Source organism: Plecotus auritus (genome assembly GCF_963455305.1).
Source record: "Plecotus auritus genome assembly, chromosome: 2".
In the NCBI taxonomy this organism is placed as follows: domain Eukaryota; kingdom Metazoa; phylum Chordata; class Mammalia; order Chiroptera; family Vespertilionidae; genus Plecotus; species Plecotus auritus.
In genome coordinates, this window is record NC_137771.1 from 199030208 (window position 1) to 199042488 (window position 12281).

Sequence of the window (12281 nt, forward strand, 5' to 3'; positions counted from 1 at the left end):
GGGCAGACAGATCCAATAAGGAATTCAAAATGTCCTCATCCTTGGCAAGGTGACCAGCGACTCTGAGCTTTGGAAGCAAAAAAGGTTTTGCACTGTTTTTAGGAAAATCTCAGGGAACCTGGTATCCAAACCAACTCCAAACTCCATATAACAGCATACAACGTTCCAAAGGGGGAAAGTATAATTGAATATAATTAAACATCAGGAATCCCCAGAAAGTGTGAGATTGAGAGAAAAAAGACAGAGAAACCTTAAAATACAGGGTAACCATGGGAAAACAGTTAATTTTTCATTAAAAGAGGGGAGAAAGGAAACTGAAAAGAGCTGTAATCACATCAGAGTATCCTGCCCCCTTCTCTGAGTTTTAGTTACTTTTTGCCTATGGGAATGAGATAGTGCAGACACACAATAGATGTGCATGACACGTGACTCAAACGTTCCATCACATACACCACAAGATCACCCAGCAACAGTGTATATTTCACTTTAATATCAATATATTATATTTCAAAAAAGATTATATTTCTTCTTTTCCAAAATCTCACACACACACAGGGACCTAAAATATACTAATTTTCAAATTTTTATAATACAGTTCCCATGGCAACCATAACTCAGTCTTTTGAAGGACACAGAGGAAGGATATTCTGGCTGGAAACAACATTCTTTGACCACAGAGTAAAAATAAAAGCAAAGACAAATCATAGTAACCCAAGATGGCATTGTTTTCAAGGTCCCAAGTTTCTTCTCTTTGACAATATCAGTGCTAAAGTAGGCAGGGCATCTGCATGCTAAGCAAATCTTGAATTCCAAGGAGAGCTCCAGCACAGAGGGGGCTGCTGGCCAGCCACAGGGAGCGTCCCTGCTGTGCCTGTGATTGCCTATTGATCCCTTGCAGAGCAGGCCCCCTGTCCACACCAGATAGGTCAGCAGTGAATTTGTATCAAGCATTGGCTATGCTCTTTTGGGCAATCCTATTTCCTAACAGACGCAGTGCAGTGCATTTTCACAGCATCTTTCATCTCTTTCAGAATTCAAACGCACATCAATAGAGCTAAATCTCCACACACTCCACTTCAAATTAGTGCTAGAAAACCTTCACATAAGACTTGAGTCTTCCCTGATCTGCTCAGGAATAACTCAACTAAGGAATGTGACGGTCTCCTTCTATGATGTCCCAGACTGAATATTAGTAACTCTATACATTTTTTAGGATTCACAAAATGGCCATAAAAATGACATAGACTACATCAGCTCTAAAGTTGCTTGAAGAACAGCATCTATCACTTACCAGACAGATCTGCTTTGGCCAGTCTCAAACAACACTTTGGAGTTGTTTATTAAGCCAAGAATTTACCCAATTAACTGGATTGAAAAAGAGCATTTATTGAAGGAAAGTTAGAATTCAATGAAATTGGTTAAAAACACTCCCTTCTAGAATTTCTTGACCCAAATTCATTGAGCTCTCTCTCTGGTGCTGAACTTTTTGTGTCTCTTCATTGGCTTTCCAGCTCCTGTCCTTTGCTCTGTCCTCTACAATCTCTTCCCTTGGAAATTCAGTTTGTTTTTTAACATTTCATGGCGATCCTTCTCAAATGAGCCACCTTCCAGGAATTTCAAAGTCATTGTTCAGCCCAGCATCTCCTGCTCTTGAGTAAACTAGTTTCTTCTTCCAACCCACTGCTTCCTCCATTCACATTATCAGTGCAGTGGTCTCATGCAAAGGTAACTGCCCAATAGACCTCCCAGATTCTAGTTTTGCCCTTGACTTCCCTGCATCCTACGCCATCCTACTTCTGATCCTCAGAGTCATTTCCATCAATGTTTTCATTTCTGCATTATTTGAACAGGAGCCTACAGGGGCATCCTTTGGCCCACTTCTGGCCTTAAAGGGGAGATGGAAGCTCAGGGTCAATGCTGCTAACTAGTCAGAGGAGGAGCACTCCCATATGCCAGCCTAACCAAACTTCTTTCAGGTCCTGAAAAGTACCAGACTCTTTCATAACTCCAAGGCTTCCACACAAGCTATCTTCTACTTAGGAAACTCCTCCTCTATTCCCTTCACCTGGCTAATCCCAACCTTTCTTCCAGCTCTGTCTTGCCATCACTTCACTCTTTTTGGCAGACACTCGACCTCTCATGTCCACATTGTATTTGCAGCCCATAGCATATTGCCTGGTATTTAGTAGGTGCTCAGAGGATATTTCTGAAAGAAAGAAAGGAAGAGAGAGAGAGAGAGAGAGAGAGAGAGAGAGAGAGAGAGAGAGAGAGAGAGAGAGAGAGAGAAGGAAGGAAGGAAGGAAGGAAGGAAGGAAGGAAGGAAGGAAGGAAGGAAGGAAGGAAGGAGGAAGTTTTTTGTTATCTAGCTTCATGTTCTTTCCAATATACTCTTCTGCCTTGGAAAAAGTAAGTATTTAAATCAAAATTTATCAATGGTCACAGAGAATAGCTTAGTCAGCATGACTGCAGAGTAACCAAACTTGCAGGGGGTTTCCCTCACTCAGGAGGGTCCCTAAACTGTGATCTGACCTGCTGAAGAAGCTGCTGAGCTGACCTCATATACTTCAGGTCAACACCATGCTTTTGCCACTAACCCAGGGGGTCCTACCACCCCTAATCCAGATAAATATTCTCCTGAGAGTGTCTCAGCCGCAAGGAGGCAGGGTCCCTCCCACGCTGTACTTCCTGATCATCAAGAACACAAGGATGAAAGAGTTATGGCCATCCCCCTTCACACACAGCCTTGAACTGTAGTTCCTAGCATTTACTCAGCTCATGGCCCAGTGCCAGACATAGGATATACTGAGGGAAATGTGATCAATAAATGATGGGCTCTTTTAATTCAATGCTTAGTTCTCTCCCTGTGTTGGCTCTTTCCTCACTAATATAAAATGCTTCTGATTCACCTATACTTTACAGTGACCACAAACATTCACCCAACCCCATGTCTCTCTCCTACCACTGTCCCAACTTTTTGACTTACGTCATGACTCTTGACAAGGTGGTCTCCACTTGCACACTCCAGTCTCTCTCCTATTCATTCTTCAGACCACTGATCAGGGCCTGGGCCCCCTCCCACCAATGCTATTAGCAAACTCTAATAACGAAAAACAAAAGATACTTTCTAGCTCTTACATGGCTTATCCTGCCTGAAGCACTTTCTACAACTCACTTCTTCTCTTGAAATTCTGGCTCACCTTAATCTTTATGACTCCCCTCATATATGTTTGCCTCCACCCTTTTGCCAACACCTATTCTGTACTCTTCACTGGTATTCTTGTTTGTTTGGCCAAACTTTCCTGAATCATTATAACATTATTAGAGGCCCAGTGCATGAAAATTCGTGCACTCAGGGGGTCCCTCAGCTTGGCCTGCGCCCTCTTGCAGTCTGGGAGCTCTCAGGGGATGTCCTACTGACAGCAGGGAGTGGGCCTAAGCCATAGTCTGGCCTCCCTCTGCGGGAGGCAACCAGGCGGGCAGGCCGAAAGGGGACAGAGCAGCCAGCCCTGCCCCCTCAATCACCCTTCGGCCTCCGCTGGTCACCAGCACCCCCCACCAACCAGTCATTTCACTGTTCGGTCGATATGCATATTACACTTTTATTATATGGGATAGTAAAGAAAAATCTATTTAACTTTTACTACAAGCCAGTCCTGTTATACATACTTTAATATATTAACTCATTTTATGGTTCACAGTCACACTATGACTGAAAGAAATATGTGCCATCTCCATATTATGGATGAGGAAATTGAAAAACATAGAGACAAGGTAACTTGCCCTAGTAACCAGTGTAACTGGGATTTAAACCCAGATAGCAGAGTCCACACCCTTAACTACTATCCTGTACTGATGCCTTAAATCAGGGGTGGGGAACCTTTTTTCTGCCAAGGGCCATTTAGATATTTATAATATAATTCATAGGCCATACAAAATTACCAACTTAAAAATTAGCCTTCTATATTTACTTAACTTACCCCTAATGCCTGGGCAGGACCGGACCAAATTATTTCATGGGCCTTACTTGGCCCCAAGACTGGGCGTTCCCCACCCCTGCCTTAAATGATGTTGGTCAAGGTTCCCTTTGAATCCACAGACATTACCTTAGTGATACCATCCCCTTCTCTGTTCCAATACACAGACAACCCTTAAATCTATTTTTCTACTCCACTGCTTACTCCCAGCTCAAGATCCACATATCTGACTGCCTACTAAACACCTCCAAACCAAACTCATCGTGTGTGACCTTCCTCTCAATCTACTTTATTCACAGCTTTCCTCACTCGCAGAAGACACCACCATGCACCCACTCATCTAACCCAGAGATAATGATTTCACCCTTTTCCCCTCCCATTTCTTTGCCTCCCATACCCGTACAACCAGCAAGTCCATGACTACAGCTTCTTCTTCTCCAACATAGTTCAGATCCTGATTTCCTGTCACAAATCAGGCCTCTTCACACAGCTGCCAGAGTGATTTCTCAAAACACCAGATCTTCTCCTCATGGCTCCACTGCCAATACCTCCAATGACTCCTCATTTCTTCAGAATGAAATTTCCTCATGATGCCTCCTTGATAGGTCAGGACTATTTCTCAAGCCTTGTTCCACATTATACTCTACTCTCCATAACCCTAAACACAGCAATCTTGTTCTCTAGCCCCCCAAACCTTTATACGTGTGTCCCCTCTTCCTAAAACGTATTTTATCACCATCCTTCCCCTTGCCACTCGCCTATCTTCTTTGGTTCACCATCACTATACTGCAGCATCTATGTCCAAAGAGTCATCCACCCACCCATGTGCTCCTATAGAGCCCCTAAAGCTCACTTCTCCCTGTACCCACCATACTACATTTTAATTACCTTTTTTATTCTTTTTCATCATTGGATTGGACTTCTCTGAATATAGAAAGTACATCCTACACCTCTTTGCATTAAATAAGCATCTAATACAGTCACACACAAAATAGGTGCTCAATAAATCTTTATCAAATGAACTAGCTATGAAAACACAGCTCTTGGATGATGGTTCTGCCCCTCCTCCTAAATTAAGTAGGCTGATGTGTTTCCAGTCAAAGAAGCTTATGGCTTTAAGTCACATTAGCTCCAGCCAGGGAATTTATACTCTTTTCCATTCAAAACCTCCTGGAATTATTACTCTCATTATTGATCCTTCTTATTTAAAAAAAAAAAGTTACTTTAAAATGTTTCATCTAAGTAGAGGAGAATAATGAGAGCTCTTTGGCATGAAGACAAGTAAAATACACTAGTGCCTCATTGATACGGCATCATTAAGAAATGGACTGAATCACATAAAATAATTACCTGAATAAATACGTATTTCTCCTGAAGACATCAAATGTTTTATTTATCCTTTCTGGAAGAAAATATTCTCAAATATATACTTCTCTACTTTTATAATCAAATTATATTTAAAAGTATGCTCACAGCACAGTAATTGAAGGTGATTTTAAAAAGTAAAGCTTTTTGTAAAGATAAACATACATTATATTTATATTGTATAGCATTTCCAAAATGTAAACAGTAGATATCTCTGGTGAATGATCATGAAAGGTTCTTATTTTGTTATTGTATTTCATCTCTATATTCTAATAGTTCTACAATAAAATGTATAAACTATATAATAAAAATAGAAATTTGTATAAATTAGGACATTAAATCTAACATTTTCTTGACAAAATAAATCTATCTCATCAAATGCCATATTTACTTATTGATACACTTAGCGCTAATAACATGAACAAGACACCTTTCCCTAACCAATCTAGAATATAATGCTTTCAGGATTCTTGGGATTATATTTTAGTTTTTTTCAGCCCCTCTCACTATCAATATATAAATATCTTCTCTTCTGCTATCAATTCCTGCGTGTTCCCTTGTCCTGTTTGCAAGTACACTGCTTATAAATATGCTAAAGTCATCTGAAAAATACAGTGATCTTGATGTGTAAAGTCCAGTATTGTTTGAGCACAGACTTTGTGACACCTGTTTGAATTATTTTTAATCTTTCTTGTTGAAAGTATTACATAGGTCCTCCTTTTCCCCCCGCCATAGACTTCTTCCAGCCCCCAACCCAGGCCCTCACCACCCCATTGTCTGTGCCTATGGGTTATGCATATATGCATACAAATTCATCTCTTCCCACCCACCCACCCTCCCCTGCCTTCCCTCTGAGGTTCAACAGTTTGTTCATGCTTCTATGACTCTGGGTCTATTTTTGATCTTTATTTACTGTAATAGTTGGGAGTATTTTTAAGCTTTGGAATGTATAGCTCTGCTTAAAGATCCAGAGCAATTGGCTACATGATCCTGGACAAGCTACTCGACTTTCTGAGCCTCAGTTTTCTCACCTGTGAATAGGAACTGCAATAACAATTGCATAGGGTTGTTATTAATACCAAATGAGATAATGAAGTAAAGCAGCTATTTTTAACAGGTGTGCCACAATAATTTTTAAAACATGCAATATCTCACTATTTAGCCAGGGCACTGACCTCTTTTCTCTTAGATTGTCAAATAAAAAAGTGACAACAGCCAACACAACAATGGCCATCCAGTGGAATGAATCAAAAGTATACCTATTTTTTGTAAGATCAGCAAAGTAATTGAAGGTGATATTTTTGGTGTGCTGCAGAATTTTAGTAATTAATATGTGCCGTGAGATGAAAAAGGTTGAAAATCACGGAAGTACTTCAGCAGAGAGTTTTAAATAATTGCAAGTACCCAATAAGTGTTAGCTATTGTTATTTATGTTATTATTATGGTTTACTTCTTGATTTTCAATTATTTGCAAAGTACATAGGCGGCCAGATAGCTGAATTCTAGGTAAGCAAAATATTTCTATATGTAAGCAACTGTTTACAGAAGCAAGAGTCATCATAAAAGCTATGTCTGGTTAATCTCACCCTTAAGAGTAGAAAAAAAAAGTGATAAGCTTGTGGAAGTATTTAGCAAATTACAGCACATCTAACATCCAATAAATTAAACACAACACTGTAGCTCAGAATCACTAAAGTCCAAAGAAACCATGTCTATGGCCTACTTATTCCTGAATGTGCTTATTTCAGTTCACCTGGAGCCAGGTTACAAGCCTGGATCCAGTTCATGTCCTATAGTTAGCGCTTCCCACCCCTGCTCTGAGGCGCTGTGGGAACCCTTAAACAGAGGAAATTGCCCTTCTCTTTTTTTGTTGTTGTTGGATCTCACTGGAATAAATAATGGCAATGCAGATAGAGAGTACATTATGACACATTTTACTGAAAACAAATGAACTGTAAAGTACATAATCAGAAATAAGGTTTGGAGACACTGGTGGCCTCAAAAGTGGTCTTACAAAGTCATCTTCAAGCTTTCTGGTCAGTAACATATTACAAGTCCAAAAACTGTTTCACAAACAAATAGAATTTTTAGAAGTATTTTTTTAAAGAAAAAGTAATAGATGTTTATTATAGAAAGGTTGGCAAAAACTGAAGACTATAGATGGGAGAATAAAAATTATCCATAATTCACCACCAAGAGATAAAAACTATTAAAACATTATGATGCATTTCCCTCCTTTTGTGCTTATTGCCTTTATATTTATGCATTTATATATAAAATCATGCTGTTATAGGCATTTGCATCCTGCTTATTTCTTTACTTATTATAATGTAAGCATTATATAGAGCATTAAAATTCTTTGTAAACATCATTTTTAATAGCTGCATAAATGTTCCATTGTAAGAATATACCATAATTTACCTAACTGCTTATTCATTGTTGGATATTTAGACTGTTTCCAATGTCTTTTTGCTAACACGCAGAAATTTTAAAGATGGTTTTCAAGAGAAAACAAGTTTTATTTGTTAGGCAAATGAAGTACACAATGAAACAGACAGTGATAATATGTTAGTGTAATAGATTCACTGCTAGCCTCAGGTTCAATCAGAATAGGCATTTATCTTTCCTTCAAGCAATAATTCATTTTAATTCAGACCTGCCTTTCCTAGCTGCTTCCTCGCAAATATGTTTTCCGTCTCACACAATTGCAAAGACTCAGCCACAAAGCTCACTTTTTTGACAGGTGGCATTTAATTTGTCTGTAGGTCAAAAGCCCTACTATCTCTAGTTGCCACACTGAACAGAGGTAGAAAGCCTCCCTTGCAATTCTGCCCATGTGCAGTCCTCCCCCTTGTGAGAATATTTACCTCTTCCCCAAGTTCAATTCCTTCCCAGACTGTCAGATGCAAAAGTACCTTCTGTGGGCTCTCAGGTTCCTTTAGAGGTAACTTTTCTTCCCAGGTCCTTAGGCTCTCTTAAAGCATTTATTTCCATGGGGACCAGACTCCCCACCAAAGGACCCACCCCCTCTGCATAGGACTCCCATTTTCTTCAGAATAGACCTCTTTCCTGCTACATGCCAGAAACATAAATGCCCCACCCATGCCATTAGATGAAGAGCTTAAATTCTGAGATAATTATAGGAGTCACAGCAAGAAGCAAAGCCTTGGGGAGGCCATTAATAATGCAACATGTGGTCATGTAGATTCCACATACAAGAGAGAATATGATAAGCATATTTAATATGAAATGCAATAAATACAGCAAAGTGAGTTAGGCATTTCAGTTGACTCTCCTTGGAAACTAATCACTTACCAGAGTTGTAACAGCTCTAGGTCCATAACAAATGCAATCTGAAAAATATAACAGCTTGTGGGATCAAAATAGGGGCTTCCCCAAACAAAATAAAACTTGTGAAAAAAGATCACATAGGAGAGCTTGTGAGGCAGAGGAGAGCAAATGTACTTCAAAGTCTACTTCTATTTATATTTAATCTGGTACTAGGGCATCTAGCAGATGATCCTAACCAGACCACCTTACCCTTCAAACCACGAGCACACTCTCTGGAATTGGACATCATAAAAAGTAACCATGAGTAGGACCATTACATGTTTTATCCTTACTTCACAAAGAATAAAACTGTAATGAATAAAATACCTAAATTGCAGAAATGGGTTTTTCCCTCTGATCACTATTCAACATTCAAGGCATAGCATTATTGCACAGTGTTTGCTGTTCAGGTGGAATAAATAACATAGAAAGCTCTTGTCATGTTGCCTAGCATGGTGACCCTGTTCAATGAATATCAACTGATTTTGTTTCTACTGTACAGAAGCATAACTCATTTTCATGCATTACCCTTAATGGATCATATAATCTCTATTTTCTGATTATGGTGAAAACTTTTTAAAATGATAAAATCTGATTTTTATTTTTTTCACTTTTAACAAGGTATATTATAAAATGTTGGGATTTCAAATTTTAAAAGTCCAGTAATATTATGGTAAAGCTCTTGTGTCATTTTTTGAAAACACAGAAAGCTGAACTGTTCTTGCTTTAAACTAACCAACATCCAGAATTTAAACAAACAAAAATAACGTGGTACTTTTCCTTAAAGGTGATTCTTCATCTTATAAAAGAATTCTGCTTAAACTACCATTTGACAATTAGTATATTCTTCAACTATAATATTTATAAATACAGGTTAGAAGAATCTAAATTCCCTGGGGCCAGATTGTTTGTAAATTCAAAATACTTCAGATTTAAGAAAGGCAATATGGCACATATGTTCCCAGAAGTGTCTAAAAAGTTACATACTAATCAAATACATTAATATTCTTCAGGAAAACTTAAGCCTTTTCATACTGAATAAAATAAAGTCTATAATTAGACTCTTGTCAGCTGGGTGTAGGTTTTGCCACCAAATTAGTTTGTGACAAATAACAACAATGAAAGGTACCTGCCAGTGTTTAGAACTTTTCTAATTTCAGACTTATGGATAAAAGATTATGAAACTACTTTTTTTTTCATTTGTACACACACTGTCAAGTAAACTAGTCTGCTGTGTAAATTTAAGAAGTGTAAATAATTTAAAAAATAAAAAAGACAGCTTATATGCTGATATCATATAGACAAGACACTACTGAAAATGAAAAATAACTTTAATGAAAATCACAAAACAAATAAGAGTTGGTAAAATTAATGTATGTATCTCTTAAAACTGAAGGATTTCAAGTCTCTTGTGTAGATTTAGTCCAAAAATGCACCATCTTGGCATAAGACACCTTAACATCTACTCTGAACTGCTATTTACCACCACTAACCAAAATCCTCTGGCTGTGAGTCCAAAACCACATTTTTTGAAGGCAGAGTTCTTGAAAACGGAACACATGGCATGGACAAAGCGTATAGGAGGCACTTACAGAAACTCACAACCACATAAACATAGGTTATCTCCTTCTTCAGGTTTACAAATGCACGAAATTACATGCTAAAAATGATAAGTGAACACATGTTCCCAGTTATTACTGTTTTTGTAAAATCTGTGTCCTATTATCATGCCAAATCCAAGCATTAAGAACAGATCCCTAACACCCCAAATAACAATTTATAGTAAGACTAGAGGCCTGGTGCATGGGATTCATGCACTGGTGGGGGATGTAGCCTGTGGGGGGGATCAGCCCACTGTGGAAGTGCCGCTCATCCCAGTCAGCCGAGCAGCGCTCCCACTGTGGGAGCACACTGACCACCAGGGGGCAGCTCCTGCATTGAGCATCCACCCCCTGATGGTCAGTATGCACCATAGCGACTTATCCACTGATTGTTCTGGTCATTCCACTGTTCGGTCGCTGGGCTTTTATTATATAGGATGATCTTGGGTCTTCCTGGTTTGTAATCCACATTGATGGTAAAAGGCTTTTGATCATTTTGATGATAGTCTACCTCTCTCAAGCTATTTTCCCATAGAAAACCAACTTTCCTCCCTATAACCAAGTGAGAGGGTTTCATTATTATCCACCAGTTATTTAGAGATAAAAGATCCTTAACTACATCTTATCAGGGCAGGCTTAACATCGGCTTGAACCAACCAGAAAATCAGTTGGCAGATTTCCCCCTACATTTAAGTACTCAACATTAAATAGTTGTATATAACAAGTCACATTAGGGATGTATTTTATGTCTGGTTAATCCTTCAAGCACTTGTAGTTCCCGAATTATACCAAGGTTTGTACATACAAATGAGGAACTAGAGACCAGAGAGGTTACAGTGTCACATGGCACACTGGTAGCACAGCTAGAATAGGAGTTCCCGATGCTCATAGATAACTCAAGTTTGAGGCACATTATTTTATCTAAGGGGGGAAATACAGAGAGTGCAGAGATACGGGTTAAAGTGTGATTATCAGTGACTAGTTTTAATTCCACAATTATTTGGCTCATACTTTGACCTCAATGAAATTAAAATCTAGCTGTAGAATTAATGTGGGTAACTAAATAAAAGTTGGTAGAAAATTCTCAACAGGACTTTAGGAGACTCTGGAATTTAGATGAGGAAGCAGAGGGAGTTCTCTGGTGGGATTGAAATGGGCGATGCAACAACTTACTTGGGAGCATACTTAGCCACTATAAAGAATCCTTCAGTTGTTCAGTGAGCCAAAAATATATTTAGAACCTTTACAACCTTCACTAGGTCATTAGAGTAGACCGTGAACTCCCTGGTCCCTTAAATTTTAATGAACCTGAGCCCTTTAACAGTGGCACAGAGAGCAACTTTAGCAGTGAAACAATTAAAATGTTAATGGGGTTTCTACTGTAAATAGATTTATGAAAGAAGGAGAATGCTGACTGAGTTGTTTCCTGGCCCCAACTTGTTACTGTCAGTTGAATTCAAGCAAAATGTGCCTTACAAAAGATGTAAGGCATTCCTTCCCATGGCTGCTGCCTATGTGCTTCTTATTTTAAAATTCATTCAGTATTGCATACAACATGCCGAAAGCCCAATACAAATACAATTCTGTTATGACAGAATTAGCCAGTGTGTATTGCTGTGTCTTGAGTTTTTCCTTGTTTTATTTCACATGTGGTATGCTAGTACATTAAAAGGAAACCCATGTTCATTTTTGCTCATCCTGATACAGGGAGAGTTCAAAAGACAAGGAGTGGTTCTCAGCATGAGTAAAGCATGAAGTGCATTGGAAAATAAATTTTTGATGTCAAGATACATTCCCAGAGTATTCATGCTGAGGACAGTTTCTTATCTTTTGAAATTTGTAAGCTAGGATAGCCAAATTTTGTGTAAACTCCACAATAAATAAAGAAGCAATACAATTTGACTATTATTTTATTAGCAAATACCTTTGTCTATAAACCAGACTCTTATTCAAAGTACTGCAACTGAATATTAGTGCTTTGGGCTCTGGAAAGAAAAAACTATTCATAATT

The 12281-nt window shown here is 38.6% G+C and overlaps 1 protein-coding gene across 1 annotated transcript in view; it reads right to left on the minus strand.

Annotated features, from left to right (window-relative positions):
* Positions 1–12281, minus strand: part of LOC308241307 (EGF-like and EMI domain-containing protein 1) — a gene marked incomplete at its 3' end in the record, with an annotated part of 111924 nt that overhangs the window by 81337 nt on the left and 18306 nt on the right. The window lies entirely within an intron of this gene.